The sequence below is a fragment of the Hemiscyllium ocellatum genome, assembly GCF_020745735.1.
Source record: "Hemiscyllium ocellatum isolate sHemOce1 chromosome 27 unlocalized genomic scaffold, sHemOce1.pat.X.cur. SUPER_27_unloc_6, whole genome shotgun sequence".
In the NCBI taxonomy this organism is placed as follows: domain Eukaryota; kingdom Metazoa; phylum Chordata; class Chondrichthyes; order Orectolobiformes; family Hemiscylliidae; genus Hemiscyllium; species Hemiscyllium ocellatum.
The window spans coordinates 343331-358414 of record NW_026867515.1 but is presented as its reverse complement, the minus strand read 5'-3'; the positions used below and the strand labels follow the sequence as shown (position 1 = coordinate 358414).

Genomic DNA, 15084 nt, shown 5'->3' with positions numbered 1-15084 from the left:
ACGAGCAGCCCATACTAAAAGATGAAGGACTTAACAATCCAGGGTTTTTCAATATATCATTTCAGTGCACTGTAATGTTTTTCCATCCATTCTGTGCCTTATGATTTTATTCTCCACAATCACCTGATGAAGGAGCCATACTCCGAGTGCTAGTCACAGATGTACAGCACGGAAACAAACTCTTCGGTCTATGCCGACCAGATGCCAGTATGTCGCCCCTTATGTCTCTGAATCTTTCCTATTCATATCCCCATCCAGATGCATTTTAAATGTAATTGTACCAGCCCCCACCATGTAATCTGACAGTTCATTCCATATACATACCACCCTCTGTGCGAAAGGATTGCCCCTTAGGACCCTCAGAAATCTTTCCCCTCTCACCCTACACCTCTGCCCTCCAGTTCTGGTCTCGGTGCCTTGCCCCCACGACAAGGGGAAACGACATACAAAAGTTGAGCAGCCAGACAAAATGCTAAAGGAATAAAATATCGTGCCGCAGGGAAAAAAAAATTGTGGCTCTATCTTTTTTCCGCTGTTGGCATTTGGACACTTAAAATCTGTCAGAAACACCAACATCCCCATAGAGCATACTGCGCATGTTTGCCAGTGTCAGCAACCCAGTGCGCATGCTGGCCAGTGTCCGCAAAACACTGAGCATGCTCATCGCTGTACGCAAAAAAGGCGCGAAACCTTCTTTTGATTGACCAATAGGCAACATTGGAAGACTGGAAGGAGACTGGTCCTCCTGCCAATCAGAGCCAGCACATTGTCTGAATGCGGAAGTCGGACCATGAGCTTCTCAAGCTGTGACTCCTAATACTCTCTCTCTCTGAATAAAGATAGAGCTTTACCCAGACTGCGAATTCCTTCCTCTGTCCCAGATATGTGAGTACGGCACTCTCTTGCTCCCATTCCATTTCTTTTTCATTCTGGGGTTCGTTGTTGACTTGCAGCAACTGAAAGAAAAGAGTGAATCCGGAAGGGGACAGACTCTGGAAATGCTGGTCCAGGTCTGTGTCTCAATTTGCAAAATAGATAGGCAGGAAGTGGAGAAGTCGACGTTTTGGGTGTAACCCTTCCTCGGGGCTGGGGCTGGCTGGAGAAGCTGCAGATAAAGGGGGTGGGAGTGAAGCGGGGATAGGTTAAGACAGGTAGAGGGTACGATCTGGTTGCTGGCAGAGAACAAGGAGAGAGGTTTTTTTGAAATTGAAAAACTCAACGTTGAGTCCTTCGGGCTGTAGGCTGCCTGGAAGATGAGGTGTGGTCCCTCCAATTTGCAGTTAGGTTCGTTGTGGCAATGGAGGAGGCCAAAGATGGTCATGTCAGAAAGGGGGATTGTTATGGATGGTGACTGGGAGGTCTGGTCGGCTTTGTGGACCCAGCTGTGATGCTCAGTGAACCGTTCCCCAAGTTTACGCTCGCTCTCCCCGATATAGAGAGGACCACAATCGGCAAACACAGGGCAAATGCAGTACTACAATATGAAGTTATAGCCTTGGCTGTGGCAAAGAAAAACAGAAAGGAGGTGCATTGTTTAAATGGAGATGTATTTGGATGTGGAATTGAGTTCACAACTGGGGTGTCTTCCTGCAGTTAGCGTGTCATTGAATATATTCAAGGTTGAGTTATCTGATTTTTGAACAAAGAAGTGGATGTTTGTGGGGGAAGGCAAGAACATGGTTTTAAGACCAGTACAGAACAGTTCCAGAGTCATACAGCACAGAAAGAGCATTTAGTCCAACTAGTCATAGAGATATACAGCATGGAAACAGACCCTTTGGTCCAACTCATCCATGCCGCCCAGACATCCCAACCCAATCTGGTCCCACCAGTCAGCACATGGCCCGTATCCCTCGAAACCCTTCCCATTCATTTACCAGTCCAGATGCCTTTTAAATATTGCAATTGTACTAACCTCCACCACTTCCTCTGGCAGCTCATTCCAAACACGTACCACCCTCTGTGTGAAAACATTGCCCCTCAGATCTCTTTTGTATCTTTCCCCTCTCACCCTAAACCTATGCCCTCTGGTTCTGGACCCTGACCACCCCACCGCAGGGAAAAGACCATGGCTATTTATCCATGCCCTTCATGATTTTGTAAACCTCTATAAGGTTACGCCTTAGCCTCCAACGCTCCAGGGAAAACAGACCTAGCCTCCCTATAGATCAAATCCTCCATCCCGGGCAACATCCTTGTAAATTTTTCTGAACCCTTTCAAGTTTCATAACGTCTTACCGATAGTAAGGAAACCAGAATTGCACACAATATTCCAAATGTGGCCTAACCAATGTCCTGTACAGCTACAACATAACTTCCCAAATCCTATACTCAGAGAATTGGGAAAGTTTTCAAAATCTACAAAGACAACTGGGAAAGAATGGAGGGACGAACCAAACCTTTGACGGTCAGCTTGGAGGCTCAAGGTCTCAGGACAGGGGGTGGGGATGACACATGCCAGCAAATGGGACTAGATTAATTTAGGATATCTGGTCAGTACAGTTGTGTTGGACAGAAGGGTCTGTTTCCGTGCTATATATCTCTATGACTCAGGCGTCAATGTTAATGCCTTGACATCTCATTTTGCTCCCACCTTCCCGGGGACATTAACCATTTTGTGTCTGGTTCTTCCTCAAGAAGCTGCGAGGCAGGTTCACCCTGAATTGACACTTTCTTTTTGCTTCCCAAAATCAGACCTGCTCACTCTCAGCAGTATCCCAGTGTTGTGAAAGATATTAGCTTTTCAGATGGAGGTATTCAAAGTTCAGAGAGATGGCAGTCTTGCTGTTTTTGCTTTTCTGCCCTGTAAGATCCTGAATCAGCACCTTCAGGAGAATTAGTTAGGGCCGAGTGAGGACAGAGGGGAGAGAGAGTGGGATGGTGCTTTCAATTTTGTGGAATAACAAAAGAAAAGAATATTGCACAGAAAATAGAATTGCTTGTTCAGAATTTCTACCCTGCACCGACAGTGATGACCTTTGTCATATCTTTTTTTACAGAGCACAGTAGCGCCTCGACGTACGAACGACCACGTTCATGTACAAATCGGTTTACGAACAGGATTGTACGTAAAACTTTGCTTCAACGTACGTACAAAATTCAAGGTACAAACGCAAAAAGCCCATGTGCGACCACGTGGTTTCATTATTCTGCTTTGCTACGCGCTTGTTGAACGCAAAAGCGCTCGGACCCCGCATGATCTCATTCAGTTCGTCTTTGGCGTGTGCGCTGTGAACAGCCGTCCAACCATTCTTACGCTTCCCAAACAATGGGAAAAGTTGATTCAGTTCACGAACTTTTTGGATTAAGTTCGTAAGTCGAGGCGCTACTGTATTTGAAAATCCGAGGACGGAAGTTTCAAAATCAACAGATGAAGGGCTTAAGCCCGTAACGTTGACTCACCTGCTGTGCTTTTCCAGCGCCACACTTTTCGATAATGACTCTTCAGTATCTGCAGTCCTCACTTTGACGTCAATGTCTGACGGTCACGCAATCCATCGGGACCGCAACGGTTTTCAACTATGATTCTGTGAGAAGGAGCAAAGCTTTTTGGTTCCTGTTTCAGTACGTTTTCAGCATCAGTGGGACTGTATGACAGACCCTACCATTGCAGTGCACTGAGTGTGGAGCCTAAAACAGCTATACGGCCTGGAAAAAGGAATTCACAGCAGGGAGTGGCTCCAAACTTTGGCCATGGAGAAACCCGAGGAATCCCACCTCTTGGAGAAACCGTGGAAGTGTGGTGACTGCGGGAAAGGCTTCCCTTTCCCATCTTCCCTGGAGATTCACCAGCGTAGTCACACCGGGCAGAAGCCGTTCACCTGCCCTGTCTGTGGGAAGGCCTTCAGACATTCCTCCACCCTGCTGACCCACCAGCGGATCCACACTGGGGAGAGGCCGTACAGCTGCCCTGAGTGCAGGAAGGCCTTTACCCAGGTCTCTGGACTGATAAACCACCAGTGGGTCCACACGGGGGAGAGGCCCTTCAGCTGCCCAGAGTGCAGGAAGGCCTTCAGCAATTCCTCCTCTCTGCTGAGGCACCAGCGGGCCCACACTGGGGAGAGGCCGTTCAGCTGTCCTGAGTGCAGGAAGGCCTTCAGCAATTCCTCCTCTCTGCTGAGGCACCAGCGCGTCCACACAGGGGAGAGACCCTTCAACTGTCCCGAGTGCAGGAAAGCCTTCAGCAATTCCTCCGCCCTGCTCAGGCACCAGCGGGTCCACACTGGGGAGGGGCTCTTCAGCTGCACTGAGTGCGGGAAGACTTTCAGCAATTCCTCCACCCTGCTGACTCACTGGCGGGTCCACACAGGGGAAAGACCCTTCAGCTGTCCCGAGTGCGGGAAGGCCTTCAGCAATTCTTCCGACAGGCTGACCCACCAGCGGGTCCACACTGGCGAGAGGCCATTCCCCTGCCCCGAGTGTGGGAAGGCCTTCACCCGCTCCTCCCACCTCCGGAGGCACCAGCGAGTTCATGTACCATCGCAGGGGGATTGAAGGAGCGACGGCTGAGTGCCATTATCGATTGGACTATCAACCCAGTTCCAGGGGCTCCCGGGTTTGAATCCCGCTGCGGCAGATGGCTCTATACAGGGTATGGGTTGAAATTGCTGAGTGAGGCAATACTTCCTCCGGGTTATGGCTGTACCAAGGATCCAATTAGAAAGGGACATCTCTGTGCTGACCAATAGTAAAGACAGTGAGGTTGGGTGGGGGTATAGGCGTGAGTGGGTGTGCCTTGACCTTGAGCTGTTTAAAAAGCAGCTACTTTTTCTCTGCCTTTTTGCTGAGGGGGATTTGAAGCTTTCACAAAGTTGGGTCACAATAAAGGTGAAGTGAACTTAACGCTGAGCTCAGACTCTCATTGAAGGCTTTGAGCTCCGAGTGGTTTGTGTTTTAAAGCTACTCATTTCTTTCAGCCTCCTGCACTAAGCTTCCAATGTCGCTTATCAGTTGGATCAGTGAATGAGCAGCCAGTATCGTTAGAAATTGTAAATGTTTCAGGAGTGCAGAATGTGAGAATTCTATTCGAGAGGGTTCAGTAAAGATTTACCAGGATGTTGCCAAGACTGGAGGGTTTGAGTTATAAGGAGAGGCTGGGACTTTGGTAACAGTTGTGGGACTGGTAACAGTTCTTATTTTGTGATCTATTTCTCCTCTGCACAGGCACAGGTGAACAGTTTGTTTTTTGTGCTTTGTGCGAGATCAGGCTAGCAGCTTTTAAATCCTTATGTTAAGCAGTTGAAGTAAATTGTCGATCAGCAATTGTATTTCGAGAGTGATACTTCCAGCTCTGGTAACCCTGTTGCATCAACAGAGAGAGGGAGAGGATGTCACATCTAAAGAGCAGACAGAAAAGTTATTTCGCTTTTTGAGTCAGTTTCTCACTCAGATGAGACTAGGAGTAAAAAGTGAGGTCTGCAGATGCTGGAGATCAGAGCTGAAAATGTGTTGCTGGTTAAAGCGCAGAAGGTCAGGAAGCATCCAAGGAACAGGAAGAAGGGCTTGTGCCCGAAACGTCGAATTTCCTGTTCCTTGGATGCTGCCTGACCTGCTGCGCTTTAACCAGCAACACATTTTCAGCAGATGAGACTGGATACTGCTTTTAATGGATCATAATTAAATGCTATAATGGAACACTTTAAATTCAAGGAATTTTGAAAGGGCAAACGAACAGGAGCTTTGAACAGTGATGTTCTTCCATTTCTAACCTTGGGTGACCCATATGAAGCATTTTTACTGACAGCTCCATAATCATGTTCTTGCTGGATTTTTTTCAGGGCAAACAATTTCTGGTGGGAGAAATTCTGTATCCTGGGAAGGCAGGGAAATTAGAAAAAAAAAGCTGTTAAAAGCATTTGAACTGTGGGCCCACGAGCTCTCATGGGAGCAGTGCATTTGCCAAAAACATTTCGGAGGAATTCTGTCTAACTGTTGGACTGAAAGTAGTTTCCCCACTGAACGTTAAACAGACATTGAGAACATTGCGCATTATAGTGTGTTCCTGAGGACCGGAGGAAGATTGAATTTGCCAACGTGAACCACACTTTGCAGAGAGGAAATTTCTCTGGATGGAATAGGTTGATGGAAGTCAATAATTAGCACAGCCAATCCACCCTAACCTCTACATCCTAATCTATAAATTACCTTCTCAAAAATGTCATTTAAATGTAGAGCTTTTCTGTAAGTAAAATGTCAGTCTGACTCCACAGTAGGGAGATCAGAACTGAACGTAGTATTCCAAAATTGGCTTAAACAACATCCTGGACAGCCACAACATGACCTCCCAACTCATCTACTTAATGCTCTGACCAATAAAGGCCATCCTACCAAATGCCTCATTCACTATCCAGTCTACCTGAGAACTATGAACCTGCACTCCAATGTCTCTTTGTTTTGCAACACTCCCCTTAACTGTGTCAGTCCTGCCTGGATTGCTTGACCAAAATGCAACAACTCACTTTTCTCAAAATTAAATTCCATCTACCACTCTTTGGCCCATCCGATCAATTCGAATTTATAGCAAACTCACTTTTCTCTCTCATTCCCTAGAAGCTGAAAATCTCCATCCCACACACTCTCCCTCCATTCTCACTTTGCTGACTCTAATCCCTGCTGTACCTCATCCTGAAGGGTCTGGTTCATGCTGATTAATAGGCCCACACTCGGGGGAGGATCTAGTTGAAACATATATAATCCTGAACAGCCTGGACAGAGCGGACATTGCAAAGATGTTTCCATTGGTGGGACAGACTCAGACCAGAGGGCACAGCCTTAGAGTGAAGGGAAAACCTTTTAGAAAGGAGAAACTTCTTCAGCTAGAGAGCAGTGAATCTGTGGAATCTATTTCCATAGAAGGCTGTGGAGGCCAGGTCACTGGGGATATTTAAAACTGAGACAGATAGGTTCTTGAGTATCAAGGGGATCAAGGGTTATGGGGAGAATGGGGTTGAGAAATCTAGCAGCCAAAATTGAATGGGGTGATTAGATCTGATGGGCTGAATGGCCTAATTTCTGCTCCTCTGACTTAGGGCCTCTTGCTCTTCTGGACACAGAGTGAGAGAGTTGGGAGCAAGGCCAGGCCATTCGGTCTTTCGAGTCTGCACCAGCATTGAACAATTCATAACTGGATATGAATATACCTACAGCTGGGTGGATAGGCAGGGACTTTTTCACTGGAACACATGAGGTTGAGATGTGACCTTAAAAGAAGTTCATAAAATCATGGAGGGTAGATGAGGTGAACCGCAGGTGTCCTTTCCCTAGGATGGGGGTTTCAAGATTAGGGAGCAAATGAGGAAGGTGAGTGGAGAAAGATTTTCAAAAGACTGGAGTAGCGCCTTTCTTTTTGAGAGTAGTTTGTGTGTGGAATCAATGTCCAGACACAGTGGTGGATGTAGGTACAGGAACAAGGTTTAAAAGACATTTGGATAAGTACGTGAATAGGAAAGGTTCAGAGGGATATGGGCCAAATACACACAGGTGGGACTAGTTTAGTTTGTGAACACAGTCAGCACGGTTTAGTTGGACTGAAGGGTCTGTTTCTGTGTTGTCTGACTCTGGAACTGTTCTAAACTGGGCATAAAACCATTTTCTTGCCTTCCTCCATAAACATCCATTTCTTTCTTGTTCAAAAATCAGATTAACTCAGCCTTGAATTTATTCAATGACCCCCTAACTGCAGGATGACATCCCCATCTCTGAACTCAATTCCTCTTGCTAATACACCACTTGCCTTGCTCATTGCCTGCTGCACCTGTCTGACAACTGGCACAGAAGGACGCTGATGCCCCTCTGAACATCCACGCATCATTCCTGATGAAGGGCTCATACCTGAAACTTTGACTGTCCTACTGCTCGGATGCTTGACCTGCTGTGCTTTTCTTTGCCAGACTTTCCGACTCTGATCTCCAGTTCTCACTTTCTTCACATCCCAATACATCACCATTTAAACAACACACCTTTCTGCTTTTTTTCCCACAGCAAAGGCTATCACTTCATATGATGGTACTGCACTTGCCACGTGTTTGCCAATTGTGGTCTTCTCCACATTGGAGAGACCGAATGTAAACTTGGGAAATGGTTCGCTGAGCATCACAGCCGGGTCTGTAGCGGCCAACCGGACTTTCCAGTCACCATCCCTTTCTGACATGAGTGCTCCAATTTCAAATAACCTCCCTTCCCATCCCCCAACTCCTGTCCCAGCTCCTCCCCCTCCCTGCCAACCAGATTCCTTCCTCCCATTGATCAACCAGGTCTTATCCTCTACCTGTCTTCACCTATCCCCACTACACTATCCTGTCCCCAGCATCCCCTTGTTCTGCAGCTCCCCCTACACCCACGCCCCGTCCTGAAGGGGTACACCCGAAACGTCGACTTCACTTCCTGATGCTGCCTGGCTTGCTATATTCTTCCAGCCTCCTGCCTGTTTATTTTGCCAATTGAGACACAGATCTGGACCAACTTTTCCAGAGTCTGACACCTGCCTGGATTCACTCCCTTTCCTTTCAGTTGCTACAAGTCAATAATTTATAGAATCCCTGCAGTGTGGGAAGAGGCCTTTCGGACCAACCAACTCTCCGAAGAGCAACCCATTCCCCTATTACTCTACATTTACCCCTGAGTAATGCACCTAACCTACACATCCAATTGGGCAATTCACCCAACCTGCACATCTTTGGATTGTGGGAGTAAAACCCACGGCCCATGAGCCCAGCATTAAAAATAAATGGAAAACGGCAGTGGCAAAAGAGAGCGCCGCACTCACAGAAATTGGATAGAGGAAGGAAGTTGAAGGCGTGAAGGTGAATCTTCATTCAGAGGCAGAGAATCAGCAGTAGGTTCAGAAACTCATGGAGCACCTTTCGCATTCAGACAACATGGGGGGCTCTGATTGGCAGGAGGACCAGTCTCCTTCTGGACCTCCTTGGCATTCTATTGGTTCGTCAAAAGTAGGTCGCGCGCCTTTTCGGCAGACAGCAAGAAGCATGCGCAGTGATTTGCTGACACCGGCAAATATGCGTTGTGCCTTACTGACACCGAGGAGCATGCGCAGTATGCTCTGTGGAGATGCCGTTATTACTGACGTTTTTAAGCGTCCAAATGCAAATCGGAAAAAAAAGGATAGAATCACATTTTTTCCTGTGGCTTAAGATTTTATTTCTTTTGCATTCTGTCTGGCTGTTCAACTTTTTTAATGCCTTTTCCCCAGGGTAGTGGGAGCAAGTCCAGAACTTGAGGGTATAGATTTAGGATGAGGGGGAAAAGATTTATGAGGGAGCTAAGGGGCAACTCTTTCACACAGAGGGTGGTGTGTGTTTGGAATGAGCTGCCGGAGGAAGTGGTGGAGGCTGGTACAATTACAGCATTTAAAAGGCACCTGGATGGGCATATGAAAAGGAAGGGTTTAGAAGGATATGGGCCAAATGCTTACAAATGGGTCACTAGATTAAATTAGGATATCTAGTCAGCCTGGACTGAAAGTCTTTGTGTACGTGCTTTACAACTCTATTTCTACATAGTTGGAACCAATTTCTCGAGACTAAGTATAGGCCATTCACCCCTTATAGCTTGTCCTGAGCTGTAGCCTAACTGTGCAGACTTCAATGAAAGTTTCAGAAAGATTTCAGCAGCTCTTTTTTAAAAAAAAGTATGTGCTTTCAGATGTTTCTGAATATGGTTAAAAATCGCAACACCAGGTTATAGTCCATGGGGGAATGGATGGGAGTGCAGTGGGGAATGGACAGGGGCACTGAGGCTGTCAGGGGGGATGGACAGGGGGTGCTCTGGGTGGCAGGGGGAATGGATGGGGGACTTGTGGCTGGCGGGTTGAATGGATGGGGGGGGGGGGGGGAATGGACAGGGGGTGCTATGGGTGGCAGTGTGGGTTGGACAGCCGGTGCTGTGGATGGCGAGGGGGACTGGGCAGGGGGGGGGATTGGATTGGACAGGGATATTGGGGGGGGGGGGGGGTTGGGGAGTGGACGGGGCACTGCGGGTGGCCGGTGTGGAATGGACAGGGAGCACTGCTGGTGGCCGGAGGAAATTGACAAGAGGCAGTGTAGGTGGGCGGGGGGGGGGGGGGGGGGGGGGGGGAGGTGGAATGGATTGGGGGTACTGTGGCTGGTTGGAGGAATGGACAGGGGCTGACGTGGGTGATGGACAGAGCGCGCGGTCCAGAGTCTGAGCAGAGACCGAAAGGGGGGACTGCAGAGTGTGGGAAGATAGAGAGAATGGACAGGGGCAATTGGTGGGAAGAGAAAGGACAAGAAGCAAAGGTGCTGGGGGAGGGAACAGATGGGCGGTGGGCGGGTGGGCAGAGGGGGTGAGAGAGAGAATCAATGGCGAGAGAATGGGGTGATGGACTGGACAGGGGTCAGAGGGTGGAGTGGCGAGAGAGACAGAATGGACATCCTTCATCCCCACAGTGCAACAAATTCCCAGTTTCCACCAAAATCCCAGATGAACTCACTTAGTTGCTTGCTGTCTCCCAAATGAAATATTTCATTGTAACTTCTTCCGGTCCCAGTAAGGGCAAAACATCTTTGAAAGCTGCTCTGAAAGTCCTGTCTTCACAACCACTCTTCTGCTTTCACCGAAGACAACTAGAGTCAGACACCACAGAAACAGACCCTTCTGCCCAACTCATCCATACAAACCATATATCCGAAATCAATCTATTCCCATTTGCCAGCATTTGGCCCATATCCCTCGAAATGCTGCCTCTTCATGTACCCATCCAGATGCTTGTTAAATATTATAATGGGTACCAGCCTCCACCACTTCCTCTGGCAGCTCATTCCATCCACGTACCACCCTCTGCGTGAAAAGGTTGCCCCTTAGGTCTCTTTTATATCTTTCCCCTCTCACCCTAAGCCACATCATTCCAGATGATGGGCTTGTGCCCAATACATCAATTTTCCTATTCCTTGGATGCTGCCTGACTTGCTGTGCTTTTCCAGTGCCACACCTTTTGAGTCTGATCTCCAGCATTAGCAGTCCTCACTTTCTCCACTTCCCAATATATCACCATTTAAACAATACACCTCATTTCTGCTTTTTTTTTCACAGCAAAGACTATAACTTCACCCTGTGGTACTGCACATGCCAGGTGTTTGAGGCACAGACCTGGACCAGCTTTTCCAGAGTCTGTCCTCTTTCTGGATTCATTCCCTTTCTTTTCAGTTGCTGCAAGTCAACAATTGGATCCCAGCATGAAAATAAAAGAAATAGAAAAGGGAGTGAGAGAAGAGAGTGCTGTTGGACAGAGGAAGGAAATTACAGTCTTGGATGAATCTCAATCTTCATTCAAAGAGGGAGGAGCAGCAGCAGTTTCAGAAGCTCATGGGTCAAGATTGAAGCTGCGCTGGAAAAGCACAGCAGGTCAGGCAGCATCCAAGGAGCAGGAAAATCGATGTCTCGGATTCAGACAATAGGGCTGCTCTGAATGGCAGGAGGACCAGACTCCTTCCGGTGTTCCAGTGTTCCTCGTTGGTCCGGGCTCTAATAGTATTCTTCCTATTATAGGGCAACCAGAGCTGTACTCAGTACTCCAAAAATAAATGGCCTCACCAACATCCTGTACAACCTCAATGGAGAACAAAAAATTTACAACCCAGGAACAGGCTCTTCAGCCCTCCAAGCCAAAGCTGATCCACTGATATCCATACCTCTCTCATACACACACGCTCTCTCTCAGACATACACATACACCACCGCCTCAAAACACTCACCCTCTCGTAGGCTCATACTCCATCACATTCTCACTTTATCAAGCAGGCACTCGTGCAAATACAGACTCTCCCACGCATAGTCTTATACACAAATTCACACACACACACTTCCCTGATGAAGGGCCTTTCCCCGAAATGTCAATTTTCCTGCTCCTTGGATGCTGCCTGACTTGCAGCAGCTCCACACTCGATCCTAAACCTATTACCCTCTAGTTCTGGACTGCCCCATCCAAAGGAAAATACCACATCTATTTACCCTATCCATGCCCCTCATGATGATATAAAAGTGTATAAAGGTCACTCCTCAGACTCTGGCAAGCTACGGAAAACAGTCCAGCCTGTCCTTCTGTCTCTCCTCACCCGGGTAACCAAGACACATACCTGAGGTTGCAAAGTCTGCTCCCTCCCTGGATTCACTCCAGTTGCTAGAAGTGAGCCTGCTCCGTTATTCATTAAGATCATGGCTGATCTATCCATCGTTTCATCTCCTCCTCCCTGCACTGTCACAAGGAACCCCTTAATTCACCAACCAGGCCAAATCCCACCCAACTGTGTCTTGAATATACTTAATGAAGCTGCCTCTATTGCTTCCTTGGCCAAAGGATTCCTGAGATTTTGATGAAGGGCTTTTGCCCGAAACGTCAATTTTCCTGCTCTCCGGATGCTGCCTGACCTGCTGTGCTTTTCCAGCACCACTCTAATCTAGACTATTCCATAGATTCACAACCCTCTGGGAAAAGCAGTTCCTCCTCATCTCTGTTTGAAAGCTACTCCCTCTAACCTTGAGGCCTAGTCTCACCCACCAGAAATTACTGGACAGATTAGGGCTTCATCCCCACAGTGCAATGACATTGGGAAGATGTTTCCATTGGTAGGAGAGACTAGGACCAGAGGACACAGCTTTAAGAATAAAGGGAAGACCTTTAGGAACAGAGATAAGCGATGTCTCCTTTTCTGTCGACAGCGAGGAGCATGGACAATGTACTGGTGACACCAGCGAGCAGGCGTGCTGTTGTCCACATCGAGGAGCAGACAGAATGTGCTCTGTGGCGATGCTGGTGTTATTGACAGATGTTAAATGTTCAAATGCCAAGAGGAGAAATAAAGGGTAGAGCCACAGTTCTTTTTCCCCATGTGGCTCAACATTTTATAGCTTTTGTCTGGCTGCTCAACTTTTTTTTAATGTCTTTTCCCCAGAGTAGGGGTGAGGTTCACAACTAGAGGGCATAGGTTTAGGGTGAGAGCAGAAAGATATTAAAGGTACCTAAGGGGCAACTTTTCCATGCAGTGGATGGTGCACGTATGGAATGAGCTGCGAGAGGAAGTAGTGGAGGTCGTATAATTACAGCATTTAAAAGGCATCTGGATGGGGATATGAATAGGAAGGGTTGAGGGGGATATGAACCAAGTGCTGACAAATGGGACTAGATTAATTTAGGATATCTGGTTGGCATGGACAGGTTGGACCAAATGGGTGTGTTCACATGCTGTACATCTTTATGACTCTATCTAATAAAAAAGTATATTTTTCCAAACACCAAACTATCTCCATGTTAACAAGGCTTAGTGCACCACATACTTTACTAACCATTCTCAACAGGTCCTGCCCCTTGAATGAATAAGAACATATACATGCCTGTGCATAACCTCCTACACACTACCCTCAGCAATTGCACAAGTAACAGTGAGGGGTAAACAGCACAAGCGCCAGTAAAAGCAGATGGAAAGTGAGTGTAAAATGTGACTATGACAGGACAGGCCCCACATTCCTTCCCCTCCGTCCCCCCCACAACCTGCCTCACCTTTCACCTCCCGGGCCCAGTACCTTCCAGGTGGCCCCATAGTTGACACAGGGCCGCCCCACGACCAGTAGAACTCCACCACCCAGGCGGCCGACCAGTTCCCAAGCAGGCCCTTAACCCCATCCGCCTCCAGAATGGTCACCGGCTCCTGCCTGCTGTACAGCCGGCCGGTGTGGCCGTGACACAGCAGCTGCACCAGGAAGGCGGCGGTGACCAGTGACGGGGGTCTGCCCCGGGCCGCACGGCGCCATTTTCCTAACGGCCGCCGCTTCCCCGCTCGAGCGACTTCTCCTCCCAACCGCCTTCACCCCCGCGTGACGTCTGCACGGGGGGATGGGCGGGGCCGGGGGAGCCTCACCGTCACCAAGCAACAGCCACCTCGCGCTACAACTGCTCATTCACAAAAACAAACTCTCCTGTCTCGCTCTGCAGCTGCAGGGGGGACACTGCCACGTTTCGAGGAGCCCTGTCTACATTGGGAAAGCTCACGGCTCCATTTAAACAGATATTCCGACATCTAACGGAACGGCCTCATATCTAAAGGGGGCAATCTGCATTTTAACGGGACATGGACATTTTAACGGTATTTCTGCAAATAAACAGATTTAAATGGACAAGATTATATTTCAAAGGGATGTGGGCACATTCAAAAGGATATATTTATATATAAAGTTACACAGTTATATCTAAATGAATCTACATTTCGAAGAAACGTTGCTCTATTTTTAAGCAGGAATATCCCTCGAAGAGACATACTCATATCTAAAGGGATAAATATACATTATCGAGGAGCAAGATTGCGCTGAGAGGAACATAACACATTTAAAGGGCTGAGCTACATGTAAAGGGGCATTTTTATATTTAAAAAGATCCATTGAAATCTGAAGAGACTTGTTCATAAGTAGAAGTACATGGTAATATTAAGGAAGCATGAACATATTGGGAAATAGTGCAGCCATTTTTAAAAAGGGGTTTGTGGTGGCCGTGTGATGGTTTAATTTTTAAGAAAATAAGCAAGTTATTACGATTTGGAATGGTCTTGAAGGGGTGATGGAACCAGCAACCATGGACAAAGTTAAAGATCACAAAACACCAGGTTATAATCCAACAGGTTTGTTTGGAAGCACTAGCTTTCGGAGCGCCGCTCCTTCGTCTGGTGGTTGTGGAGAATGAGATCATGATCACGAATCTTGAGTCAGACTGATATTTTTCTTAGAGAAAACTCTGCATTTAAATTTCATTTTTGAGGAGGTAATTTATAGATTAGGATGTAGAGGGTAAGGTGGATTGGCTGTGCTGAATTACCCATAGTGACCAGGGATGTGCAACTTAGGGTGGATTGTCCATGGGAAATACGGAAGAAGTGAATAGATTTGGGTGAGATGCTCTTCAGAGGGCCAGAGTAAAATAGATGGGCTGAATGGCCTGCTTCCAAATTGTTGGGATTTTATGACTCCTCGCGACAAAGGAGCATTTTATCTGCATCTATCCTGTCAAGCCCCTTTCAGAATTCTACTGGTTTCAATAAGATCACTTCTGGTTCATAGAGGTAT

At 47.5% G+C, this 15084-nt stretch overlaps 1 protein-coding gene and 2 pseudogenes across 1 annotated transcript in view; 1 reads left to right on the top strand and 2 right to left on the bottom strand.

Moving 5' to 3' along the window:
* LOC132808471 (zinc finger protein 239-like) overlaps positions 1 to 15084 on the bottom strand; it is a 290995-nt gene that overhangs the window by 162598 nt on the left and 113313 nt on the right. The gene's annotated exons all lie outside the window — the stretch shown is intronic.
* LOC132808491 (zinc finger protein 208-like) overlaps positions 1 to 15084 on the top strand; it is a 163923-nt pseudogene that overhangs the window by 114901 nt on the left and 33938 nt on the right.
* LOC132808489 (zinc finger protein 850-like) overlaps positions 1 to 15084 on the bottom strand; it is a 66939-nt pseudogene that overhangs the window by 36069 nt on the left and 15786 nt on the right.